General features: G+C 39.6%; 1 protein-coding gene across 5 annotated transcripts in view; it reads right to left on the reverse strand.

Moving 5' to 3' along the window:
* TMEM108 (transmembrane protein 108) overlaps window positions 1-27000 on the reverse strand; it is a 329320-nt gene that overhangs the window by 243938 nt on the left and 58382 nt on the right. The window contains exon 1 of one of the 5 annotated variants that reach the window (XM_025375580.1): window positions 155-480. The exons of the other annotated variants lie outside the window; for them this stretch is intronic. The gene's annotated coding sequence lies outside the window, so the exon portion shown is untranslated. Of the gene's footprint in view, window positions 1-154; window positions 481-27000 lie in introns of those variants that run through there. 5 annotated transcript variants of the gene reach the window in all.

Consider the following 27000-nt stretch of genomic DNA (forward strand, 5'->3'; position numbering starts at 1 on the left):
GTTTCACACAATTTGATCAACTGTGCTTTTTCCCCCTATAAATCAGAACTTGATAAATATAGCACTATAATTCATGAACAAATATTTAATTACTACCTTTAAGAGCTAAAAGACATACTCTGACATAATATTTACATAAATACAAAATACCTACCTTCAAATTAAGTATCTTTTCCCACTAAATTGCCCTATTTTAAATCTCCATCTAATTCATTTCAGAGTCTAGTTGGAATTCTCCCTGAGTTAATTCGGGATTGTAAATTCTCCAAGTCTCAGATCTTCAGAGTAGCATAAGAGCTCCCCACATAATTGTCCTGAGTTAATCTGCTCTTTCTTTTCCCCACATGTTTAGCTTCACATGGCATCTAGGGTCTCATCTGCTCCTGCCTCTGCACGGCTTGCCTCCGCTCTACTGCCCACTCTGGGTTCCCATTCCCAAGCAGAAAGAACCGTAGATGCTGCCGTCTTGCTCTCCCCACTCTGTGGTCTTGTTCCAATCAGGGAAACATTCCTATGGCAACCAACACACACCACCATCTCACTCCCCTTCCCTGAAAGTTCCCTATTTGCCTGGCAGACGTTTGGCAAGGACACTGAATTACTTTAACTTGCCTAGCAACTACTAGCCTGTTCCAGTCCCTCTAAAAGCGGTTGGCTTTTTGTCGCTTATCTTTTAAAACACACTCAGGGGCTGGCTGGCTGGCTGGCTGGCCGTGGAAAGGGCAGCTGCCAAGTCAGCCTCATCGGACACTGGCCTGGAACACACACAGCAGTTGGACAAACTGGAGCCTCTTCTTGCCCCAGGATGAAAAAATGTCCACAGGCTTGAGGCAATGGCACGAGTAGACAGCTCTCAGGGTCCCACCCTGGGCTAACTCCAGAGGAATTTTAATTCTCAGAGAACCTCAAATCTCCTTCTTCAGCTATAAGAAAAGTAAAATTATCAATAGCTGCCTCCACTCAGAAAACCAGGTTTATCTCATTTTGCCATGTACTTCAACCCTTCTGGTTTTTATTTAACAGGCTGGAAACCAGATATTTTAACTTACAGATTGTAGTTTATTCATTTAGGTTATTTTGGTATCAGGAACCAACACGGTCCCAAATGACTGATGCTGCTTTCCATATTTTTTCCCCTCAGTGAATTCTAAAGAAATACTTGACGTGTCTATAATCTAATCTGGGTACCCTAAGATGAAATACTTCTTCTAATAATCCATATAGGTGGAGAAACTTGAACAATGAATAAATAGTTTATTGAGCTCTTGGCTTGCTCTGCTGATGGATTCCATGCTTGCATTGTGTCCTTTCAGAACAGAAGCCAACAGCAGGTGCTTTCTCCCAAAAACAACCAGTGAGATATTCAAGTCAGGTCCTGGAGAAAAACTAAAGCTACTAGATAGGCATTTCTACTCCTACCTGCCGCCAACTGTCTTCCAAAATGAAAGCAAGGCCACTGTTGCAGAAGCAGAGAGTTGCCAATTTAGGCCAGCAACAGACCTGAAAGTTGACATGGGTGGACACTATCTTTTATTAGACAACTATTTCCTGCTAGTAGGATGCAAAAGACCCATTTTTCTATCTTTGCAACCTTTGAATTTCTTCCAAAAAGAGGCTTCTTATTCACTTCCATGGCCCTTCGAGAACAAGGACAATTTTTAATTGCCATTTCCTATTTCAGTGATGACACACAGTAAGTGCTCAGTAAGCATTTGCTGAAATGAACCTTAAATACAGCAGCAATAGAATGTCAATTAAAATAAGATACTATTTTCACTGATTATATTTACAAACTAAAATTTTTGTCATATTCTGTGTTGACAAGGGTGTGGAGAAACACGACATTCTTCTACACTGTTGATGGAAGTATAAATTAGGGCAGCCATTTTGGAGGACAATTTGCCAATATTTAGTAATGCTAAAAATGGACACCCTCTTTTACCAGCAATTCCCTGGCTTTGTATCCTACAAATATATTGACAAAAATGCAAAAAGATATATACAAGAATGTTTATTGCAGCATTGTTTGCAACAAGATAAAACTGGAAAAATCTAAATGTTGATAAACATTAGGCAAGCTAAATTATGGCAAACTGATGCAATGGAATACAATATAGGCATTAAAAATGAAATGGATTTACACATACTGATGTGAACAGATGTCTAAGATATATCACTAACCTATCCACAACAGAATCCATATATTTATCCACACATACACATATAAGCATAGATGTGTGTTATATGTGTATAGGTATTTATGTATATGTGTATGTGTGATTGTATACAAACAGAACATTAAGTCATTTCTGGTAGAATTTGCAGAGACTTAACAGTGGTTACCTTTAAGGAATGATATTTAGAACTGAAACAATAGGAAGGAAGACTTTTATTTCCACTGTATAGCATCTTAAAATGTTGACCAATTTTTAAAACAAGGAATGTTCGTATTTTAAAAACTCGCATTTTAAAAACATGTTAACAATTCATAATTGCCTTTGTATTATTAGATTTTCAAAAAAAAAGAAAGATAGGTTATTTTTACCATTCAGGTATCCCTGCGTAATACAGGGGTCTTTAAAACCATCCACAGCTCTAGCAGAAAGCAAGAAACTACAGAAATGAAAACAGCAGGTCCCATAAATTGTTTATGAAGTTTATACTTTTAATGTGTTAGACATTAGTACCTCAAAAACTTAATTAAAAATTAGAAATCACATTAGGGCTACGTAAATTAAGATTAAAAATTGTACAAATCCAAATACACATTGAATTATACAATAAGCCAAAAAATGTATTCCTAATGCTTGAGTCATCTTTTTTTTTTGGAGGTAGAGTGAAAAGAGAAGTAACTCCTGCTGCTAAATTAGAAACCACAAGCCCCAGAAGCACTGTACATATACAACAAGAGTTAAAAACCTGGATCCAAAAATTCTAATTGATGTTTAATCAAAGAAAAGTACAGAAAGCTGCAAATGTGTCTTTTCAGGGGCTGATCTGACCTACAGAGAGGAACAACCCAAGAGAAACGTCTCTTCCTCACTGGCAACTCAATAACAAGAACATGGAAACCATGGTATAAAATTTTTTTCAGCTTACAAAGGTTAGAAAGAACGCTCCATTAAAAAAATAGAGCATTGCCCTTCATTTCCACATTATCCCCAGCTTCCCAAATATTCCTCCTACTTTTTTCTTACAAACTCAAGAGAAAAAATTTCCCTTGGTACTCATTATAAAACCCCAGAATGCTGTTGACATTGCCATTTTAACTGTCTATTGTTCTCCTAACTCCAGGAAATCGCTGAAAGCCAGACATAATGACTGTTGTGACGATTTTCAGTAACAAGAAGTGAAGTTTCCTGTTAAAAGAAGTGCTCTCTCCATTTTCATCATATGTAAAACAAGATGCTTCCATGAGCACCTTCACAGATAGATGAGCTTCTTTGAGACCCTGAAAATGTACTAAAAGGATGAAAGAACAAATCAAAATGACAGATAAATTTGTGGGAGTTTTTCCCTTTTAGCTATAGCAAACTGTGATTTATTTCCCAATTAGTACTGATTCTTTTGTGAGAGACCTGACTTTTTGCTCTAGAGATGTCAAGACCATATTCTAGATATAAATTCAACACAGGAGCAAAAAATAAATTAGGAGTTGGTGTTTATTTGGAATACTCTAGATCCTAGACTACATGGACTGGCTATGAAGCATGTTCTATTATAACACTCCTCCATTAACTGTTTCAGGTCCCCATAATTCCAAATCTCCCATTCAGTTTAAGAGGTCCGCATCTTTAGTACAGATCTACTGGCCAGACCAGCAAAAGAAAGGCAGCTTGTTTCTGAGGGAAGAGGCCAAGACCAGGATTCAGAAGTCCTGGGTTCAAGTGCTTATACAGTCCTTAACCTGCAGAGCTGCTGAAAGCAGAGACTCACCTTCAGATGTCTCACTTCTTCCATGTGAGCAAATAGGGAGGGATGTATCAGATCAAATGAGATCATATATCAATACAGTTCACAAATATGGAATGCCAAAAAGGCCTTACCATTAACAAGAGCAAGAGTTTGCTTTTTGAAATTGTGTTACACAAATATATCCTTGTGTGACTCCGTTTTCTTACCTGTAAAATGGGAATAATAAAAATACTCATTTCATAGATGCTCTTAGATGCATGCATCCATGCTTTTTATCGTTTGCTCTATCTATGCTAGGCACTCTTCTAAGAGCTCTATGCTAGGCACTCTTCTAACAGCTAACATATGCTAAACATATGTAATATAAATAATAAAATGTAACATGTATATGTAACATAAATAATAAAAATATTAGCTGTTACCTTTGGTACAAAGCTACTTTATTTACTTAGAAGTGTAGATTCCTAGTACCGCAGATATTCAAAATGTGACAGAAGTACATCAAAGTGAAAAATTAGACACAAACATAAAGAGGGATGAGCTATGCCCAGAGCATCTGCTTTGTTGTAACTAGTGGTCTAGTTAGGCATAAAGCAATAACCATAGGAGGATGACTGGGAAAGGATTTGAACCAGGCACATAGCAACTCAAAGTATAGTAAGAGGCAAAGACTGTAGAATGTATCAATCTCAGTTTTAAAGATTAAGTGGCTTGAACACTAAATGTGAGATGTACAGAGGCATAGACTTCCTCTGACCTTTAGGTTTGGTTGGTCCATAAGTGTCCCTCAAAATATTTGAAAAATGAGTGGATGGATGGGTTGAACACACCGCTTTCAATACGATCTTCTTGCAGAGTTCCTATTATAATACAGACTGCTTGATATTAAAAGGTGTCTACATGAAAGACAAAGGAAAACCCAAAAGATGTGCACTCATGCCTTAATTCATTAAATACTTAGTATTCACTATATCTGAAGCATGGTACAGAAGTTGTTTTATGAATAAGGTCTAGTTTATGCAATTACAGAAATCTAAGAAGAAGTTGGCCTCTATCTTGGGCTGGAAACTAGTCATAGTGGAAATAACTAATTACATTCCTTCCCAGTTGTTTTCTTACAGGCAGCTCTTCTCTAAGTTCAAGCCTTACTGATGCCATTTATGTGTCAGGACACTTTAATCTTAAGAAACTAAAGGAAAATAGAAAATCTTTTTCAAAAGGATGTAATTGTACCAGATGATATGCAAGGGATTTGGGGGCATGTAATTAATTACAATAATGCCTTACAACAAATTTATACCGATGGAAGGAAGATGTGTGACAATATTGAATTATGGGTGAGTTTTTAAAAATGGAGTTTTATTAGAGTTCAAATTAAATGCTAATAAAACATCACCAAGAAGAAATCCTCCTAGGACTGCTTTAATGACTAGAATCACTCATAATCAGTAGATAGTTAAGATGCAAATAGATGCAAGTAAGGCATTCGAAAATGGCCCTTCCTCTCAAGCAGGCTAAATGTGTCCTAGCAAACGTATTTATACTATTCATTTGCTCTGTGGGTCCTTTCTTCATAGATAAAACAAAGTAAACTTCAGACTTACCCTGGAGAAATTATTAAGAACCCTGAATTAATGTGGTACAAATGAACGGCATTATTGAAGAGAGAATCAGGGTTCTGTCAGATGGCTGCAGCCAACTACATCTGGATTTATTTTTAAATGAGTGTTTATACTCCACTGTTCATCCAAGTTCTCATAAGAGGCTCTGTCTTTGCATACAGAGCAGGAAAAAAACTGCTGAATGAAGTCAGTGTGCTGAATGGAACCAGAGAGTGGGTGGAGGGGAGTGCCTACTCTTTTTTTCCCTCTTTTTTTTTTTTTTTTAAGCTATTATTTTTCTTTCTCCTCCTATCTGGTATTCTTTGATACACTCTGACAGCTTGTTCAAACTGAGGAGTCTAAGAAAGATCCACCTGACAACCTAGACTCAGGAAAAGCACATGTGAAAATGCCATTTCCAGCCAGTGTACGATCAGGCCTTGGAGAATGGAGATAGTGTGTTTCCAAAGTACTTCAGAGGCTGCAAAAAATGTTAAACATTACCTCATTTGATACAACCACCTGTGGCATAGGAAAGGCAGGTGTCTTCATTTTACAGGTAAGAGAGGTTAATGATGTGATCAAGTCCGCACTATTAGAAAAAGAGCCCAGCATCAAGACCAACCTTCTTACTATTGGTCTGTGGTTTTGTCCCCACACTACACTTCCTAAGTAAATAATCTCATGTGTTTTTACACACCCCCTACAGTAAACTGAAACCCCCTGGCATCTGATTCACTTATGTCTGCATGAAGCAGAGCCCCGGGTAGGAGAACCACCAGTGGTTCAGCCCTCAGCCTCACTGTGATTTCACAAAGGACTTAGTAGCTTCTGGGACAGCGATTTTTCAGGTGTTAAGTACAGTTTTAAATACATCTGCTTCTCCACTGGGGAAAAACACAATCTGGTAGCAATATCCAAGGCAAATCACCTGTACTCAATTTTGATTTCTTAGTAAATTTGAGATGTTCACTGGGGGCAGGTGTGGCTAGGCTCGTAAGGATAAATGAGAGGCAAATGAAGAGTATTTTGCAAACACAAAACTTAAGACAAATGCTTAAACTACCTTGAAAACTTTGGGTGTTATATTTCCTTTCTTCTTGGAAAGAATAATTCCATAAGTAATACATTAACATGAAGGAGATTATTTTTTCAATGAACACATGGCAAAAATCTGACAAGACTATTAATATCAGTTTAGGTTTGGGGAAATCTCAGGATTGGAAAATCTTAAGATGATTTTAAGACTATTACCACTGAGTAGCTTCCACACCTGGATGGGCATAAAAATCCCAAAGAAGGGCCCCAGAAACCAGACAACCTAAAGTAATTACTCTGCCAGTACCCAGAAATCACAGAACCTAGAGTTAGTACTCTACCAGCCCCTAGAAATCAGAGAATCTAGAGTTAGTACTCTACCAACTCCCCAAAACCAGACAACCTAATAGAATGAGTACTCAGAAGCCTGTTAAGTCCATGCTCTTCCTCCCCCAAAAAGGCCTCATAATAGATTCTAAAGAAGGACAGTTTCCCCTCTCTGGCCACCTACAGAACTTTGTGGATTGGAGAGTTGCAAACCTTACCCATTTGCTGATTACTCCAAAAAGCAATTGGAACTGTTCAAGAGAAACAGCAGCCAACAACGGGGGCTTCACGGAGATTTTGAGAATAGTGACTGACACCTCTGATTTTTTTTCCAAACCCGATGCACCCAATCCAACCCCAAAAATCTTCATTTAACATTTATTATGTGCACAACATTGGTGGCTCCTGTCTTCTTACTTTGTATTTAGAGTAAAACATGACAACTTTGCCACAAGCAAACAGAGACACACACCTCACACCTTAGCAGTAGAAATGAACCTGTTGAGAAGGCTATCATGAGGAAGAACCTGCAGGGTCAGCAGTGATTACCATGGCAACAACAGCCAATGGCACTCTAATTTTCAGCTCCTAATGCAACGATCTGAGGTCTGACTCTCCCTTGGGGAGGTTTCAGTTGGCTTTTATAAGAAGCCTAGATAAACTTGCTGTCTTCCATTGGGCAGTTCTGGCAGAAAGGAGTGCACTCTTTATTAAGGGTTGTTCACAGTCCAGATACAAAACAGAGAATAAAGATTCTGAACCCTATTACTCACTGATTGACTTGCTTTTGAGCAAGCAGTCATCAGAAACTGTTCAGCTTTAGCCTATTATAAGCCACTATATCACTCACATGGGATGGTTTCCTGGTACATTAGATCGAGTTTCAACCTCACTTGTTCCGTTGAGGACTAATATTTGTTAGATGCTGTATTCTATTTTTAGAGTAAACTATCAGCCTATGAAATGGTCTGAATACACAAAAACGATTTCAGCATACCAAGTCAAAACGTGTACTGTTTGAATTAAATGCAGATAAATCAGGCCAGGTGTGGCAGCTCATACCTGTAATCCCAGCACTTTGGAAGGCTGAGGTGGGTGGATCACCTGAGGCTGGAGTTGGAGACCAGCCTAGTCAACATGGTGAAACCCTGTCTCTACTAAAAATACAAAAATTAGCCAGGTGTGGTGGTGCATACCTGAAGTCTCAGCTACTCAGGAGACTGAGGCAGGAGAATCGCTTGAACTCAGGAGGTTGCAGTGAGCAGAGATTGCACCATTGCGCTCCAGCCTGGGTGACAAGAGTGAGACTCTGTCTCAAAAAATAAACAAATAAATAACTGCAGATAAATCAAAATACAGATATATTTTCCTTTGAATGCACTGGTACACTGGTATCTCATATAGCTGATAACAAGAGTACTTAGCAAAATATGTTTTGGATTATGCTGAAGCCAAGTCAATTTATAACTTGACAGGATTTGATGAACTGATATTTGCCTTGAGGGGAGAGTGTCTTCGAAGTTGAAGGCATCTTACAGATGACTTAGCCCATCTTCATAGCCAGGATACAAAAAAAGCATATGTAATATGCCTCCTCCATTTTATTCATTTATTTATGTAAATAAATACACGAAGTCTTCAAAAAGTTCATGAAAAATGAATATTAAGAAAAACCTATACATGGATTTCAAATTCTTTTTTGCACCAAAATAAACTCATACTAAGTTGTTATAACATATCTAAACAGGATCTAGTTTAAGGCACTAAGAAGTATAAGACATCAGTTTGCAAAGTGCCCCTATCCAAGCAACAAGAATTCTGCTAAAATTGAAGCACAAACATCAAATTTACTGTGATTCTTGGGTGGAAGAATGCTGAAATTATTGACGCTTCACAAAATGTTTACAAAGGCAATGTCCCAAAGAAATCAGCAATTTACAAATGGATAACTCGTTTTAAGAAGAGATGAGATGATGTTGAAGATGAAGCCCACAGAGGCAGACCATCTATTTACATTTTTCTCATTACTAAAGACTTGGAGTATCTTTTCCCGTGTTTGATGGCCTGTGAAGTTTCCTCCTATGTAAACTGCCTGTTAAAATTCTTTGCTCAAGTTTTCTACTAATAATATGTATTGCTTTAAAAATAACTCCCCACCCCCACTGGAATCAGTTGAATAAGACAGGCAACAAGAAAAACTCACACAGAGAACAGATGGCAATGATTCCATCCTTTGAAAATGGCAGTGACTCTACAGTCAAAAGTGAATTTGAGACCTGCACAATAACAGGGACAGCAATAGCTGATGATGTTATGTGAAATACTTGATATAGTGCCTGCATATAGCAGGTATTCATTAAACACCACTTCCTCTCCCATCTTCAAAGATTATCACAACAAATCTGTGAGAAATAAAAAAACATGTATTATTTTTATTTCTCTTTAATGGATAACAAAACTGCCTGGAGGCATGCCCTTTCTTGCCTGATCAGTGAGAAAGGCATGGCTAACTCAAGTGCTACTGGTTCTTCCCTTTATTTCTACTAGGAGTGTAAGCTTGGAAGTAGACAACCTGGCTTTGCATTCCAGCTCCTCAACTTAGTAGCTGACTAGCTTTATGAAAGTAGTCACCTCTTTGAATCTCAGTTTCCTCCCATCAAATGGGGTAAATAATGATGGTATTTTCCTTTTGGGGTTAAGGATTAAATAGTTCCATGTAATCCATGAAGAATGATGCCAGGCACTTAGTAAGTGCTCAGTGAGTTTTAGCTGCTGCTATTAATATTATTATTAGTCAGCTTATCCTTGGTGTGTGGGAATTGCACTAAATGACACTGTAAACAGTCTTTTATGAATGTCCTCCAATTGTGTGGTTTTTAGAATTCATTTTGAAAGGTTAAAGATTATACAATAGCATATGAACACTTAACATATCTTAAATATTGGATTTAATTCTAAGCATTTTTCATAATCCATATTTTTCCCCAATTTGGCTTAAGAAAAATCTTGAAAGATAAACATTCAAGATTTTCATTATCAAGATTATCATTTGTTCTAGGTCCCAAGGCAGTTCCAGGGTCTTGTTTGTTGATTTCAGGATGTGGCTGCATGTACTGGACATTTCTCAGCAGACCCTGCATACAGAATGATTGATTCTGGGACTTCCTGGATGTTCTAGTCTTCTTAGGTCCACTTTGGGAAAAAAAGGGAAGCTACTACTTTTCTAGGGCATTTTCCCCAATGTATTCCTTGCATCTCAAGTAACACATCTGAGGACTTCACTGACTAGATAAAACAAAACTATTGGAAAATGGGCCTCCATACAAAGTAGGCTAGCACTTTTGTTTTCTTTGTACAAAGATTATTCTTATTCATATTTCTATCCATGGAAGAGAGGATATCGACCAAAGAAATAAAGCCAACTGGTGGTAACCATGGCCTGAATACAAGCAACCCTCATTTTTCTCAGCTTTAAAAAATAAAATAAAATGAAGGCAGGAGGCAGGGAATCAAATCAAGTAGGTGTGACAAATGCTAGCATAAAGGAGAGCGGCAGCAACAACAACAGCAGGAGGGCTGTCTGGAATCTTAAGTAAGTGGTCAAAACTCACCGAATTACAAAAATCAATACTATGGTACTAAAAGAACAGTTGGGAATTCTAGCGTTTATTTTACTGTTCAGTTACATTATGACTCGTCAGCATCTCCTGGCTAGTCATTGTTGCTTCTGCAGGCCTCACCTCACTGTAAGATGAGGTGTAGGATAAAACATACTTTCCTCGTTTCCTACTTGCCATAGATTCTAGGGTTTTATAGTTGATACCTAAATCTAGATTTACAACAAAATGTCCTATATGCTTACATTGATGCTATCATACTTACATAAGTGGTGTAATTTATTACTTTACATCATCCCAGCAGTTCTGTTAGTGGTGGCTCATCTAATAGTGGCTCATCTTTTTGCAACCTGAATGCACACATGAGACTCCAGCTGCCCCTCTAATTGGAAGACAAGGATTTCATTTGTTATAAACAGCCAGGTGCTCCCTCCAAGGGCATCATTTTGATTATGCTTTTTCTAGACACGGTTTCCTTGCAAATGTAGGCTCAAAGATATAGAGCTACTTCTTTCTTCATGTGAAAGTAGTAGCTTCCCTTTTTTTCCCCAAAGTGGACCTAAAAAGAGCAGAACATCCAGAAAGCCCCAGAATCAATCATTCTGAATGCAGGATCTGCGGAGAAATGGGCAGTACCTGCAGCCACATCCTGAAAATCAACAAACAAGACCCTGGGAACTGCCTTGGGACCCAGAACCAATGATTATATATATACACTTCATCAAACAATACAGAGCCAGTTCAACAGCTGCCACCTTAGTCAAGGAAAATAATCAGTGAGAAAATGAATAACATCCAGTCGTCAGTGACTCAGCCTCTATTTGGCTCAACTCAAGGGTAGGGGTGGGGTGGGGTAAGGACATGTCATCTTGACAAGGCCATTTTGATACATGGGATATTTTGATTTGGCCTAAAATTATTATTATTTGTGTTGTGGGGCTGGAAGGAAGACTTGACATGTTTATGTTTCTTAATATTATTTAACATTTTATAAGAGATATGATATAAACATGCACAAAAAAGTCATCCTCGTATGGCTGATTGCTCACAGATGACCATCACTATTTAAAAAATGAGAAGGTGGGTGGAGGGTTCCACTCATCCTCTGAGGATTGACTTGTAAATTCAATTCTTCTATAATGCTTATTTTGAAAACACGAATTTGTTTCAACACAACTGATATATCAGGGAACACTTTAAGTATAATGCAAATGTTGGGTTTATGCCTGATTTTTTCCATGAGAAACACTAGGTGACTGCAGAAAACCAAAGCAGGTGCACATGCCTCTAACAGCTATCGGATACCTAAGTCACTGAGTGTTATGAGCCACCCATCCATCCATATTGCTGTTAAAACCTTCCTTCCTTACTTCCTTGGGGAACGGGGTAAGGTTCACTGATACATTTTGCCATAATATTTGATAATGTAAAAACAAAAACAAGCAATTTTATATCTTCCCAGAGTCATTTTGTTCCTGGAGGGGTATCTATGACCATCATTTTTTCCTTCTTATTACCATTCTTCCTGCAATCCAGCTCCTTGCCTCCTTACAGCCTTCAACAAGAGATGCCAGAATTTCTTTCTTTTTTGTTTCCCCCACAATGGAAAAAGAACTGTTTTCTTCAGGAAAGAAAAAAAAAAAACTGTATTGCTCTTAATGTGGATAAAGCATATAAACTCTCACTGCAGAACATACTTTAAAAGCCCTCAGGGTTTGTTCTTGTTTTCCAACAGATGAATGTGTCAATACAGACCTGCCACCTCTCTCCCCACAGAACTAAGTGATGCCCTGATCTCCTTTCTAGAGCATTACTGGGTAGAAGCAAGGTAAGCAAAGCCAGTTTCAACTCCATTTACTGATGACAGTCAAGGGTATGCTGGAACCTAGTACAAGTCCTTAGCTACCACAGAGACATTTTCTTAGACTGTAAGATATGAAGAACAAGCCAGCTTGTAGGTGGAAAAATAATGTGTGTGTGTATGTGTTGACTACACCTGGGGGTCTACATGTATTCTCTGCCCTGTTTCTAACTGCTGAAGGGCAGCCTACAAAGATGCATATTATATGGTATGATAAAATTCATGAAAAATATTAAAAATGAAGCAATGTATATGTGCATATATATTTATATATGAATACACACACATCTGAGGACTTCACTGGCTAGATAAAACTGTTGGAAAATGGGCCTCCATACAGACATATATATACACACATATATCTATATCTATATTAAAGTCATACTTCACACTCTAATTAAAGAGGCTCATGATGAGAAGAAAGGATGAAGAAAATCTTCAGTTCAAAAGGAGCCCAAGAGAAAGAGAAGCTTAGGTGAAGGAAAATCACCACTGAAGCCAGAATCCTGGGTTCAAATATCAACTCTGCCATTTACTTCCTGAGCAAGTAATTTAAACTCTGAGTTTCAATTCCTCATAGATAAAAATGAGAATTCTCGCCACCTAAGACTGTTTTTTCAAGATTAATGTTCCTAAGGCAATAGGAGACATAAATTCTGCCCTAAATCTCTGGCTTTTATACTACACTCAAAAATTCGGACTAGATGGCTACCACAGTTCAGACACAATCTTAGTTGTCTGGGCACTATGGATCTGAAAGACAGGATATGAGCACACATCTATGGCCCCCACACCCAAGGGGCAGTAGGTCAGAGACAAGCTGGGTCAACAGAGTGAAAGGACTGAGAAATCTCAGAAGGACTATGGCCTGACTTCAAATCTTTCCATGTTAAGAAGCCCCTTAGGACAATGGCTCTCAAAAGTGGTCCCTGGACCCGGTCCACAGCATTAGCATCACCTCAGAACTTGGTAGAAATGCAAAATATTTGCCCCTACTGTACTCTTACTGAATCAGAAATTCTGGGAGTGAGGACACAACAAATGGACTTTAACAAAGCCTCTAGGAGATTCTGATGCTCACATCATTTTGAGAACCACAGCCTCAGGAGACAGTCTTGCTTCAGTGGGTTCAGGAGTTTGTATCTGTTTCAAGTCAGAGTTTAGAAAATGTCTGATTTAGTTCAAGAAATCTCAGTATCCCTCTGGCCCTGTGATATAACACAGATCAGCAATGGATTCACAATACTCTCTGGCTATGTGACAACAAGATGCAGGTCACCCAGCAACTCGAAATTTCCTCAGACCACTACAGGTCAAGGTCAATTCCTGATCCAACTAGAAATGTCACAAACATGCCTTTCAGATAGAATTGGAGGATTCCTGGACAGAAAGCAATGGAGGATGTAATCCTCTCAGAATGAAAGGAGTGTAGAAAATAACTTACTGGTGTAAACATGGTCGACAGTGGGAGGACTGATGTAGAACCACCTGGTGCACACAGCCAGCACCAACTTTTTATTTCTATCTGTTCAGTCTTGGAAGCTGTGGCTGAATGCTCAAATAAGACAAGCTGCTGTACCTGGTGACCTTTTCTTCCTCCCACTCCCCCACACTCAAATCAACTCCAGAAGCAACAGAGTTTATGTAGCTCTCTCAGAGAATATTTAGGCTCTTTGATTTTCCTCCTTTTTACTTGTCTGCTTGCTCATCTGATTGCATTTTCACTGATCCTCTGAGGAAAGAGAAAAAAAACAGGCAAAACAGGCTTGGTGAAGAAGAGATGCAATTACAGTGGAAGCTAAAATAGAGGATTTCTGATTAATTGGTAGATTTCAGTTATCCTGTAAGGGTTTCATATGGGGGCCCTGTCTGCACTTACCAATCCTAAAAAGAAAATCTGTCATAGCTACAAATCACAATTCCTAAGTACCCTATTATATACTAATGTTGCACCAAAACTAAGGTCACACTGATTATTAGGCAGGAGGCTGCACCCCCTGCATGACGTTAAGTATATGCTACAAATCATAATTGACTAAAATTGCAGCTATTAAACAATATAAAACACACTGAACAATATAGCACAGATTTGTTTACTTATGCACTGTCAATGCATGCAATGGCAGCCTTTCTCATGTTTTTCATACCTTTATGAGTGTCAGGAATTAAATGCTTCTTACAATTACAAAGGAACACTCATCTTACACAAAAACCTTGGAAAACTAATGAATAGGTATTTGTGTCTACTAACAGTGCATAAAGTTTCCAAGGAATATATCTGGTTGTAATGTTTGCCCTATTCTCTTTAGAAATAGAATCAGTTTATTACTCTGAACTCTCCCTAGAGATTATATAGTACCTCAATTTTTTTTTCTTTTTGTGGAGAACGGGGTCTCACTATGTTGACCAAGCTGGTCTCCAACTCCTGAGCTCAAGCTACTCTCCCACTTCTGTCTCCCTGAGTGCTGAGATTACAGGTGTGAGCCACCATGCCTAGCAGTACCTCAATTTTGATGAGGATAGTTCATAAAAGGAATCACAAGTTACGGAGTACTGTAATTAGAATGAACCTTCGAGTATCTATTCCAACCCTCCCTCACTTTATGGGCAAGAAAGCTGTGTGACCCAGGGGAATTCAGTGACTTGCCCAAGATTACACAGCTAGTTAGGAGCACCATAAGAACCAGCACTTTCATTTCTGGACTCTCCAACCTACTATTCTTTCCACTGTATCATTCTGCCTATGAACTCCAAGCAAAGCAAAACAGGCATGACAGTCTCTGAGGTCACCTGCAAGGCCAAGTGCACCCATGATACAGAAAGGTCATCTTCACAAACAACCTTGTTTTTTTAAGATGAAGTGTCACTCTGTTGACCAGGCTGGAGTGCAGTGGTGCAATCTCAGCTTACTGCAACCTCTGCCTCCAGAGTTCAAGCCATTCTCCTGCCTCAGCCTCCTGAGTAGCTGGGATTACAGGTACGCACCACCATGCCTGGCTAACTTTTGTATTTTTAGTAGAGACGGGGTTTCACCATGTTGGCCAGGCTGATCTTGAACTCCTGACCTCAGGTGATCCACCCGTCTCAGTCTCCCAAAGTGCTGGGATTACAGGTGTGAGCCATTATGCCAGGCTATAAACAACATTTTTATAGGAGATTTGTCAGTCCTTACAAGGTTCAAGCAAAATCCAAAGATGTGGAGCCACTTTAGACTACCTCCTGTAAACCTGGATTTAGGAAATCTACTTAAAAAGAAAGTATTCATCACACCCAGATCACTCTTCCAAAAAGGTTGTGGCTTAGAGGCCATAGTGGTTCAGTGACCAGGATCAGGTAAAGGCCTTCCAAGACCTAAAGGTCTTAGAGACTCAGGATGTGTCACCCAATTTCTCCTGGGTAGCCTGGTGAATCATGAGCAATCCCTTTTTTGGCAGCTGAATTAACATCAAGGTCTTGCTGGCAATTAAATCCCCCTTATAATCTGACTCCACTAGAAGGCTAGAGAACAGAGGCTCAAGATCAGAATTTTTCTACTACACACTTTTCCTTGCTATGTCTGTGTTTGGCTGAAATGTAATCATCATACATATACACCATATACACTTCATCCTGGTGGTAACCCACAGATTTGCCCCGGCATACTCTTGGAACAAGTTGTTTTATCTTTCATGGACTCTAATCTTGTATGAATGCTAGAAGTAGGAAAATCTCCACTAATTAGAAAAAGATTTAAAATGAAACACAATTCCTAGAATTGCAAAAGAAGGCAGATACATATTTTAAGATTTTCAGACCAAAAATGATGAAGCCAAAGTATTTGGGGGGTATTTAATTTCTTAGTGACTCCTCTCCAGGCCCAAATGACATGGAATTCACTTAATTTGTAAATATTCTATATGCAAGAGACTCTCCAATAGTCTATTTTTCCAAGTACTCTACTGTTCAAAACCCTTCAGTGGCTCCCTCATGCCATCAGAATAAAAAATGTGGTTTTTAGTCTGGCAGGCAAGTTATTTACAATCTGTTCAACATTATTTAAATAAAATTACTCTTTTAAACCCCATACTGTATTAGCTATCTATTACTGTGAAACAAATTGGCCCAGAACACAATGGCTTAAAACAATAATAAACACTGATTATTTCACATAGTTTCTGAGGGTCAGGATTCTGAGTGCAGCTTAACTGGGGTGGTTCTAGCTCTGAGGCTCCCATGAACGTATAGTCATGTTGCTGCCTTGGACTGTAATCATTTGAAGACTTGACTGAAACTGGAATATCTGCTTTCATGATGGCTCTTGCATAGTCCTGTCACATGGACCTCCCCAAAAAGATGTTTAAATGTCCTCACAACATGGTGGCTATTTTCCCTTGGAATGATAGATCCAGTAAAGCAAGCTGCAATATCTGTTATAACCTAGCCTCAGACCCACACATCATTATTTCTACATCTTATTGGTTATGCAGGCCATTCCTATTCAGTTTGGGAGGAAACCACACAAAGGTGTGAGTACCATAGCTGGGGATCATGGTCAGCCACCCTGGAGGCTAGCTCTGCATGATACACTAGCCCACCTCACTGTCTTCACTCATGCAGTTCTGTCTGCATGGTTTTGATTTAGAGTTGGTGAAGCTGGGTTCAATCTGTGTCAGTCAATGACTGGAATCTGATTTTGAGCCAAGTCTCTCAGGCTTAGCTCCCACATCTGTAACACAAACTGTATAATCCCTGCCACAAAAAGGAACTGTGAGTACTAAGTGAAAGCCAGTATAGAAGTACATAGTAGATCGCAAATATGTAAAATTATTTCTTGAAACCCACCCATTCTTCAAAGCTTGTCTTTAAGCCAAAAAAACAAAAACAAAAACAAAACAAAACAAAAACAAAACAAAACAAAAAAAAGCTTTAACCTCTCAATTGGAAGTCCCAGCCTCCTCCTATAGGCTCTGACAACACTGCGTATTCCCCAGTCTTCCCATATTCTGCACTTATTATAAGTATGTATTTAAATGATATTCACCCCTATTAGGTTACAAATTCAGTGAGGGCAGGATCTCCCACAGCACTGCCAACAGAATAATCAATAAACATTTGATTAACCAAACTGGCATGCCTTCAGAAGGCCCTTTACCCTTTTGCCACCACCCTAAGAGATGGGGAGACCTCTTTGTACCCATTGCCCATGGGGTACACAGGCTATAACAGAGAAAAATAATGGTTTTATTTCTAGATATCCAATGCATCTTCAGGTTTGCTGTAGAGGAAATAGTTTGACACTTTTAAAAGTGTTTAGGTTCAAAAACTGAAGTTCTAGCAGAAGCAATTGTTTTCAAGGAATATATGCCAAGCCAGTTTATCCCTCTACTTGTGGATGAGAGAAAGTTGTGGAAGTTTGGGAGTAAGAGTGTGTTAGGCAGAATTCTAAAGAAATACACACATGTGCACGCACACACATACCCCCAAGGTTTCCTGTTCCTTAGTTATTCAGTCAACCACTAACCCAGGTACTGCAGTGAAGGAACTTTGCAGAATGAATCAAGATTACTAATGAGCTGACTTTAAGACAGGGAAATTATGAGGGTAGGCCTAATGTAATCACCTGAGTCCTTAAAAGCAGAAGAGGAAGGCCAGAAGAGTCACTGAGAGATGCATTGGAAGATGAAGGCAAAAAAGACGAGGTAGAAGGGAAGGTTGGAGAGATTCAAACCATAAGAAAGACTCAACCCACCATTGCTAGCTTTCCAGATGGAGGAAGAGCGCCATGGACCAAGGAACATGAACAGCCTCTAGAAGCTGAAAATGACCTGCCGCTGACAGCCAGCTAACAGATCTCAGTCCCACCATGGCAAGAAACTGCCAACCACCTGATGAGCTTCGAAGTGGGCCTGGGTTTTGACCCTGTGCCACCTGATACAGAGATGTCAGCAGAGTCAAGCTGGACGTTTGACCTAGAGAACTGTGAGATAATAAACTTTTGCTATTTTGTGCTGCAAAATGCGTGGTAATTTGTTATGGAAGTGATAGAAAACTAACACAAAGAATAATGCTCTTGTGGGTTTCTAAGAAGGAAACAGCACTCTTCGTTCCCAATCCACACTAAGTCAAGCCCAGGTGGATAAGGGATGAATCCTCAGGTGACAAACACCAGGTAAGTTCAGGCAGATGCCTGTGCCTGGGAAATCCAGGAAAGTAGCAGCTCTGAGAAAATCTCAGCACCCAGCAGGGGCCTGTGGGATGGAGGAGCTATGGCTGCACAGTGTGGGCAAGGAAATGAATGGAGGCCATCTTACATCTTCTTGGCTCTCCTGTGAGGTGCTAGAGAACACTGAGCGTTTCCCCCAAAGTGTCAGTGATTATGCGGGTGAACCAGACTTCAGGGAACCAAAGGGATCTGTAGGACCCTGAAGGATCCCAGGAGACAGAAGAGAAATGAAAACTTTCAGCTGTGCACACAGCAGGGCCAAAGACCAATAGGAGCCCTACATCTGAACAGAAGCATATGGATATCAGAAAAACACCTGCTCCCCAGGACCTCACCCTTTGGGAGAAAGCAAAAGGAAAGAATCCAAAATCAACTGAGTATTTACTCAAACTAGAGATTAAGAAAAAAAGCCTGAAAGTCGCTGAATTTATCATAAATTGGCAAGACTTAGTTTTCTGTCATCAGTGGAAATGGAAATTCAAGAGGTGAGAAACATTCAGTTACAGACAAATAAAGCTCTATTTTGCATACCCAAGTCTGTGACTGTGAATTATAATTGCCAGAGATAACTAACATTTACTGAGCAGTTATTATCTGCCAGGAGCTGTACTTTACATGTATCCTATAATTTGCTATGCTTAATAACCCCCTAAGTTTTACATTATTATTATCCCATTTTATAGGTACAGAAATCAAGGCTAAATGAAGAAAATATCCCAGACATATTACAGTTGTCAAATGGTAGATTCCAGAATCAACATCTACCCACTAGTACTTTCTCCTTGAATTCTTTGCAATGAGTGTCTGACAGAAATGATATTATTTATAGAAGCACCTTATGAATCCTTCTTTGATTATATTATTTACAGGATCACTTCTATGAACTCTTTGGTTTCACAATAGCAACAGCAACTGCTAGAATATATTGAAGGTATACTGCATGCCAAGCAGCTCTAAGTGGTTTCATGCATCATCCCAAAGTCATGACTTTCTCCATTTTCTAGATGAGAAAACTGAGGACCTGACTTGCCTAAGAGGCAGGGCCTACATCTGACCTCCAGTCCTCATGCTCATAACCATGGGGCTACACAACCTCCCTACTCGGAGCCACCCTTAGGAATTAGAAATCAAGGAATGCTGCACTGGTTACTGAAGGCCCAGAAAGCAGATTCTGACAGAAACATGGAGAGGTGTTTATGGAAGAACACTGCCACATCAGCAACTATGCTCACTAAAGTTTAGTTGTCCCTGAGGTGATCTAACATTTTTTTTTTAACTTCTATTTTAACTGAAGGGGTACAAGTGCAGATTACACAGGTAAACTTGTGTCATGGGGGGTTGTTGTACAGATTATTTCATCACCCAGGTATTAAGCCTAGTACTTATTACTTTCCTGATCCTCTCCCTCCTCCCACCCTCCACCCTCTGAAAGGTCCCAGTGTGTGCTGTTTCCCTATATGTGTCCATGTGTTCTCATCATTTAGTTCTCACTTATAAGTGAGAATATGTGGTATTTGGTTTTCTGTTCCTGCATTAGCTTGCTAAGGATAATGTCATCCAGCTCCATCCATGTCCCTGCAAAGGACATGGTCTCATTCTTTTTTATAGCTGCATAGTATTTCACGGTGTATATGTACACACTTTCTTTATCCAGTCCGCCACTGATGGGCATTTCAGTTGATTCCATGTCTTTGCTATTGTGAATAGTGCTGCAATGAACATAGGCATGCATGTGTCTTTATAACAGAATAATTTATATTCCTTTGGGCATATACCCAGTAATGGAATTGCTGGGTCGAACAGTATTTCTGTCTTTAGGTCTCCAAGGAATTGCCACACCGTCTCCCACAATTGCTGAACTAATTTACACTATCACCAACAGTGTTCCTTTTTCTCCACAACCTTGCCAGCATCTGTTATTTTTTGACTTTTTAATAATAGCCATTCTGACTGGTGTGAGATAGTATCTCACTGGAGGTTTGAATGGAAGTTTTCTAATGATCAGTGATGTTGAGCTTTTTTTCACATGCCTTCTCATTTCTTTGATTTTTAAGACCTACCATCAATTGAGTAACAGCTGCTGAGAAACTGAACACATTTACTGTAAGTCTTGTTCTAATTTCAGGGACACTGAATGTGTCTTAGAATTAGGATATGTGATATGTATATTTTTAGCTTATACCACGTGCTAAAGAAATTCATTTTCATTTACCCAATATTTTCTAAGAGCCAAGACTGTGCCAGAAGCTAGGGAGTCAGAGGTAAAGGACAAGGCCCTTTGTCTCACTGGACTCACAGTCTAATCTAGGGAGACTTTAAGCAAATAAATTACAATAGGCACTTAAACAGAGAAAAGCATGTGGTGGTACATGAGCACACAAGAGGAGCAGCTAGCTGGAAGGGGAGGGTCTGTGAAAGAGAAAACTTCCTGCACTAAGTTAGGATGCTGGAGTTCAGTTTGCAAGGATCTCAGAGCAAGCAGCAGGCTGAAGATAAAGAAGGGAGAGACCACGACATATTTAGGATACTGTAAACACAACAGAAACTTCTTTCACTGGCCTCCACTGAACCAACTCCTACATTGACAAATATTCTCCACTCCTTCTGAAAGATGCGCTCACCAGTACCCATGCCAAGTCAAGTGCTCTCAACCTGAAGGCGTCTCTACAGTATGCTGGGGGGATTTATGCTTTCCCAGCTGAGAGGCATGCGTGCCAAAGGTGATTATGTTGGTTCTCAATATGTTTGTGCTAGTTGTGCTTGGCATTATAATCACATAACTTAATCATATTATAGAAACCAATGGAATATGAATGTGAACCAAAAGACTTACTACTTCTATAAAACTAGATAGAATAGCCCCAAAAAGACTAGGTCCCAAAAAATTACTGTCAAATTAGGAGTGAGGCAGCCATACAAGACTGGAAAATAAATCATAACAACCTGGAAAAATTTTTCCCTTGTATTCACTCTGTTTAAAAGAATCCCAAACTGGAACTTACAAGTGACATATTATAGGTGTGGTTATGCAAGAAAAATGACATGGGATTCCAATGAGTAGATTCCAATGGGTGGAACCACATCCAAAGGAAAGGTCTTGCTCCTACATCAAAAGATTGGTGAACAATGTCCAGCTATATGTTTTAAGTTAAAATAAACATTTTAAGAGATGTATGTAAAATAAACATTTTAAGACAATAATCTCTCATTATTTTAGCCAATATTTCTAAATTAAAAAATCTTGCCTCAGATTAGAGGGCTTCTACTATATTTTAACAGGAATGAAGCCCAGACTGTAGGCAGGCAATTATCTCCAGATGAGGTTGGGGAGGTCAGGACTATTCAAATCCCCAAAAGTTCTACATATATGCTAGGATATGTGGGTTAATGTAAAGGCTACAGAGGAGCCACTGATGTGATGAATTCCTATGTAAGAAGGATCACACTGGAAACGTGGAAAGTGCTTGGAGACAGTCAAGGCTAGAGGCTGTTGATGCAAACCAGTGAAGAAATGTTAAAGCTTTAACCAAGGCAGGGATGGTGAAGGGAACATCATTTGTAGAGTAAAATGCCTGATATACACGGCACTGGGCAAGCTGGTAAGACAATGATGATGTGGGAAGACAATGGTGATATGGGAAGACAATGGGAGCTCTTCTGGAGGACAATCTGGCAATGTGTTTCAAAAATCCTTAAAACTATCAGGAGCTTTCACCCAAAAATTCCAGTTTTAGGCATTGTCCATAATAAAATAACTAGAAATTTTCACATAAATGTTTACATAACAGGCTCTTTTCATTGCTCTATTACGTATAGAAGGAAAAACTGGGAGATAACCTTAAATAATCAAAAATAGGACACAGAAATTTATGGTTCATCTAAATGATGGATATTTCACAGGTGTATGTGACAATGAGGAAATGTTCTTAATGTAGGTATAAAAACAATACAATTTCAATCCTAAAAATCAATTATTATATACACAACTAGAAATAAATATCTAGATATATAAACACACAAAGTTTGATTCACAATGATTACAGTTATGATTATTGTAACAATTATCTCTCTGATATAGGATTACAGGTTATTTTCTTTACTGTGCTCAACAATATTTTCTACAATTAACATATTACTTCTATAATCAGAAAAAAATTTTAGAAAAAATTGCTTCCAGGTTTCAGACTTCATGGAATGGATGGATAGTGGAATCAAAGTCCTCATGCTTACTTCAAGTTGTAAAGAATATTCTTTTGGAGGTACTGAACAAATCCTCAACTCTTCACCATCCTTTGAATTATTTATGAAACAGGATCTTGCTTTGTCACCCAGGCTGGTGTTCAGTGGCATGATCATGACTCACTTCAGCCTCAACCTCCTGGGCTCAAGCAATACTCCCACCTCAGCCTCCCAAGCAGCTGTAACTACAGAAGTGCACTACTATGCCCAGCTAATTTTCAGAAATATTTTTTGTAGAGACTGCATTTCACCATATTGCCAGAGCTGGTCTCAAATTTGTGGGCTCAAGCAATCTGCACACCTCAGCCTCCCAAAATGCTAGGATTATAGGCATGAGCCATGATATGGTTTGACTGTGTCCCCACCCAAATCTCAACTAAAATTTTATCTCCCAGAATTCCCATGTGTTGTGGGTGGGACCCATGAATCATGGGGGCCAGTCTTTCCCCTGCTATTCTCGTGATAGTGAATAAGTCTCACAAGATTTGACGGGTTTATCAGAGGTTTCCACTTTTGCTTCCTCCTCATTTTTCTCTTGCCGCTGCCATGTGAGAAGTGCCTTTCGCCTCCCACCATGATTCTGAGGCCTCATCAGCCATGTGAAACTGTAAATCCAATTAAACCTCTTTTTGTTCCCAGTTTGTGGTATGTCTTTATCAGCAGCATTAAAATGAACTAATATAGTAAATTAGTACCAGGAGTAGGTGTTGCTGAAAAGATACCTGAAAATGTGGAAGTGACTTTGGAACTGGGTAACAGGCAGAAGCTGGAACACTCTGGAGGGCTCAGAAGAATACAGAAAAATGTGAGAAAGTTTGGAGCCTCCTAGAGACTTGTTGAATGGCTTTGACAAAAATGCTGATAGTGATATGAACAATAAGGTCCAAGCTGAGGTGGTCTCAGATGGGGACAAGGAACCTGTTGGGAACTGGAGTAAAGGTGACTCTTATTATGTTTTAGCAAAGAGACTGGTGGCATACTTCCCTTGCCCTAGAGATTTGTGGAACTTTGAACTTGAGAGAGATGATTTAGGGTATTTAGGGGAAGAAATTTCTAAGCAGCAAAGCATTCAAAAGGTGACTTGTGTGCTATTAAGAGCATTCTGTTTTAAAAGGGAAACACAGCATAAAAGTTCAGAAAATTTGCAGCCTGATGATGCAGTAGAAAAGAAAAACCCATTTTTTGAGAAGAAATTCAAGCTGGCTGCCAGAATTTGCATAAGTAACAAGGAGCCTAATGTTAATCCCCAAGACCAAGGGGAAAATGTCTCCAGACCATGTCAAAGACCTTCACAGCAGCCCCTCCCATCACAGGCCTGGAGGCCCAGGAGGAAAAAGTGGTTTCATGGGCCAGGTCCAGGGTCCCTGTGCTGGGCGCAGCCTAGGTACTTGGTGCCCTGTGTCCCAGCAGCTCCAGCTATGGCTGAAAGGAGCCATTGTAGAACTCAGGTGTGGCTTCAGAGGGTGGATGCCCCAAGCCTTGTCAGCTTCCATGTGGTGTTGAGCCTACAGGTGCACTGAAGTCAAGAATTAAGGTTTGGGAACCTCTCCCTAGATTTCAGAAGATGTATGGAAATGCCTAAATGCCCAGGCAAAAGTTTGCTGCAGGGGTGGGACCCTCATGGGGAACCTTTGCTAGGGCAGTGCTGAAGGGAAATGTGGGGTCTAAGCCCCCACACAGAGTCGCTACTGGGTCACTGCCTAGTGGCACTGTGAGAAGAGGGCCACTATCCTCCAGACCCTAGAATGGTAGATCCACTGACAGCTTGCACTGTGTGGCTGGAAAAGCCGCACTCAACGCCAGCCCATGAAAGCATCCAGGAGGGAGGCTGTACCCTGCAAAGCCATAGAGGCAGAGCTGTCCAAGACCATGGGAACGCACCTTTTGCATCAGCGAGACCTGGAGTCAAAGGAGATCATTTTGGAGCTGTCCCACTGGATTTCAGATTTGCATGGACCCTGTAACCCCTTTGTTTTTCTTTTAACCCCTTAAAAGAAGCCATGAGAAATCTACTTCTTTTACCTTTGTTTTGGCCAATTTCTCCCATTTGGAATGGCTGTATTTACTCAATACCTGCAACCCCATTGTATCTAGGAAATAACTAGCCTGCTTTTGATTTTACAGGCTTATAGGTAGAAGGGACTTGTCTTGTCTCAGATGAAAAACAACTAATACAAGCTGCTACACCTGGTCTCTTTTGGACTGTGGACTTTTGGGTTAATGCTGAAATAAGACTTTGGGGGACTGTTGGGAAGGCATAATTGGTTTTGAAATGTGAGAACATGAGATTTAGAGAGGCCAGGGGCAGAACGATATGGTTTGGCTGTGTCCCCACCCACATCTCAACTTGAATTTTGTCTCCCAGAATTCCCACATGTTGTGGGAGGGACCCAGGGGAAGGTAATTGAGTCATGGGGCCGGTCTTTCCCATGCTCCTCTCGTGACAGTAAGTCTCACGCGATCTGATTGGTTTATCTGGAGTTTCCACTTTTGCTTCTTCCTCATTTTTCTCTTGCTGCTGCTATGTAAGAAGTGCCTTCTGCCTCTCACCATGATTCTGAGGCCTCCCCAGTCATGTGGAACTGTAAGTCCAATTAAACCTCTTTTTGTTCCCAGTTTTGGGTGTGTCTTTATCAGCAGTGTGAAAAAGAACTAATACAAGCTGCTACACCTGGCCTCTTTTGGATTTCAGTAATATATCCTACTGGTAAGTATCTATCCAGGCTGAGCAACTTTCATTTTTGTAATATAGCCTCACAAGGCAGCCCTTCTCTTTCCTTGATTTACTAGGCCTTTCTCAGACTGAACCAAACTGAAACTTAGAAGGCTGAGGTGTAAAACCTAAAGCAAATTTTCCTACACTTTGCATTCTGTTAGTTCTTTATGTAAAGTGATGGAGGAGTGTATTGCAGGTTCCACATAGACAGTAATGGGTTACAATGGGCCACATATTTCTTTACTAATAGACCTCATCCTCAAAAGTAACAGTAAACCACATTTCTACGTCTCTCTGGATAAAAACTAAACCAAGCCAAACTACAAATGAATTCTACATGGAAGTTTAACATTCAGACAGCAGAACAATAAAATAGGTAGTAGTCAATATAATAGATATTACATAACAACAGATAATTTTCTAATGTTATCCTTTCAAATGCCACTAATGTTATTTTTCAAGTTCCTTCAAAAACGATAGTCTGTGGGGGTAGGGAGTGATGAACATGCGCAGAGAATCTGTAACCGTAAATCAACTTACAGGCTGGGAAATGTGCCCAGGTTGGGTTATTATCAACAACTCCTTTGTGCCGGCACTTAATGGCACAGAACCACAATGAATGCATTCTGAAATTACCACAGGAAGAACATTAAAATATTAGAAAGCAGTTATGTTTTCATCACCAGACATCTAAGCCATGAGAAATCTACTTCTTTTTTTTTTTTTTTTTTTTTAATTATACTTTAAGTTCTACGGTACATGTGCATAATGTGCAGGTTTGTTACATATGTATACTTGTGCCATGTTGGTGTGCTGCACCCATCAACATTCACAATTGCTTCAAAGAGAATAAAATACCTAGGAATCCAACTGACAAGGGATGTAAAGGACCTCTTCAAGGAGAACTACAAACCACTGCTCAGTGAAATAAAAGAGGACACAAACAAATGGAAGAACATACCATGCTCATGGATAGGAAGAATCAATATCGTGAAAATGGCCATACTGCCCAAGGTTATTTATAGATTCAATGCCATCCCCATCAAGCTACCAATGAGTTTCTTCGCAGAATTGGAAAAAACTGCTTTAAAGTTCATATGGAACCAAAAAAGAGCCCGCATCGCCAAGACAATCCTAAGTCAAAAGAACAAAGCTGGAGGCATCACGCTACCTGACTTCAAACTATACTACAAGGCTACAGTAACCAAAACAGCATGGTACTGGTACCAAAACAGAGATATAGACCAATGGAACAGAACAGAGTCCTCAGAAATAATACCAGCCATCTGATCTTTGACAAACCTGAGAGAAACAAGAAATGGGGAAAGGATTCCCTATTTAATAAATGGTGCTGGGAAAATTGGCTAGCCATAAGTAGAAAGCTGAAACTGGATCCTTTCCTTACTCCTTATACGAGAAATCTACTTCTTTTACTTTTTGTCTACTTCTTAAATCCCAAGTATACTTGAAATTCATTAACCTCC

Source organism: Theropithecus gelada, chromosome 2 (genome assembly GCF_003255815.1).
Source record: "Theropithecus gelada isolate Dixy chromosome 2, Tgel_1.0, whole genome shotgun sequence".
In the NCBI taxonomy this organism is placed as follows: Eukaryota; Metazoa; Chordata; class Mammalia; order Primates; family Cercopithecidae; genus Theropithecus; species Theropithecus gelada.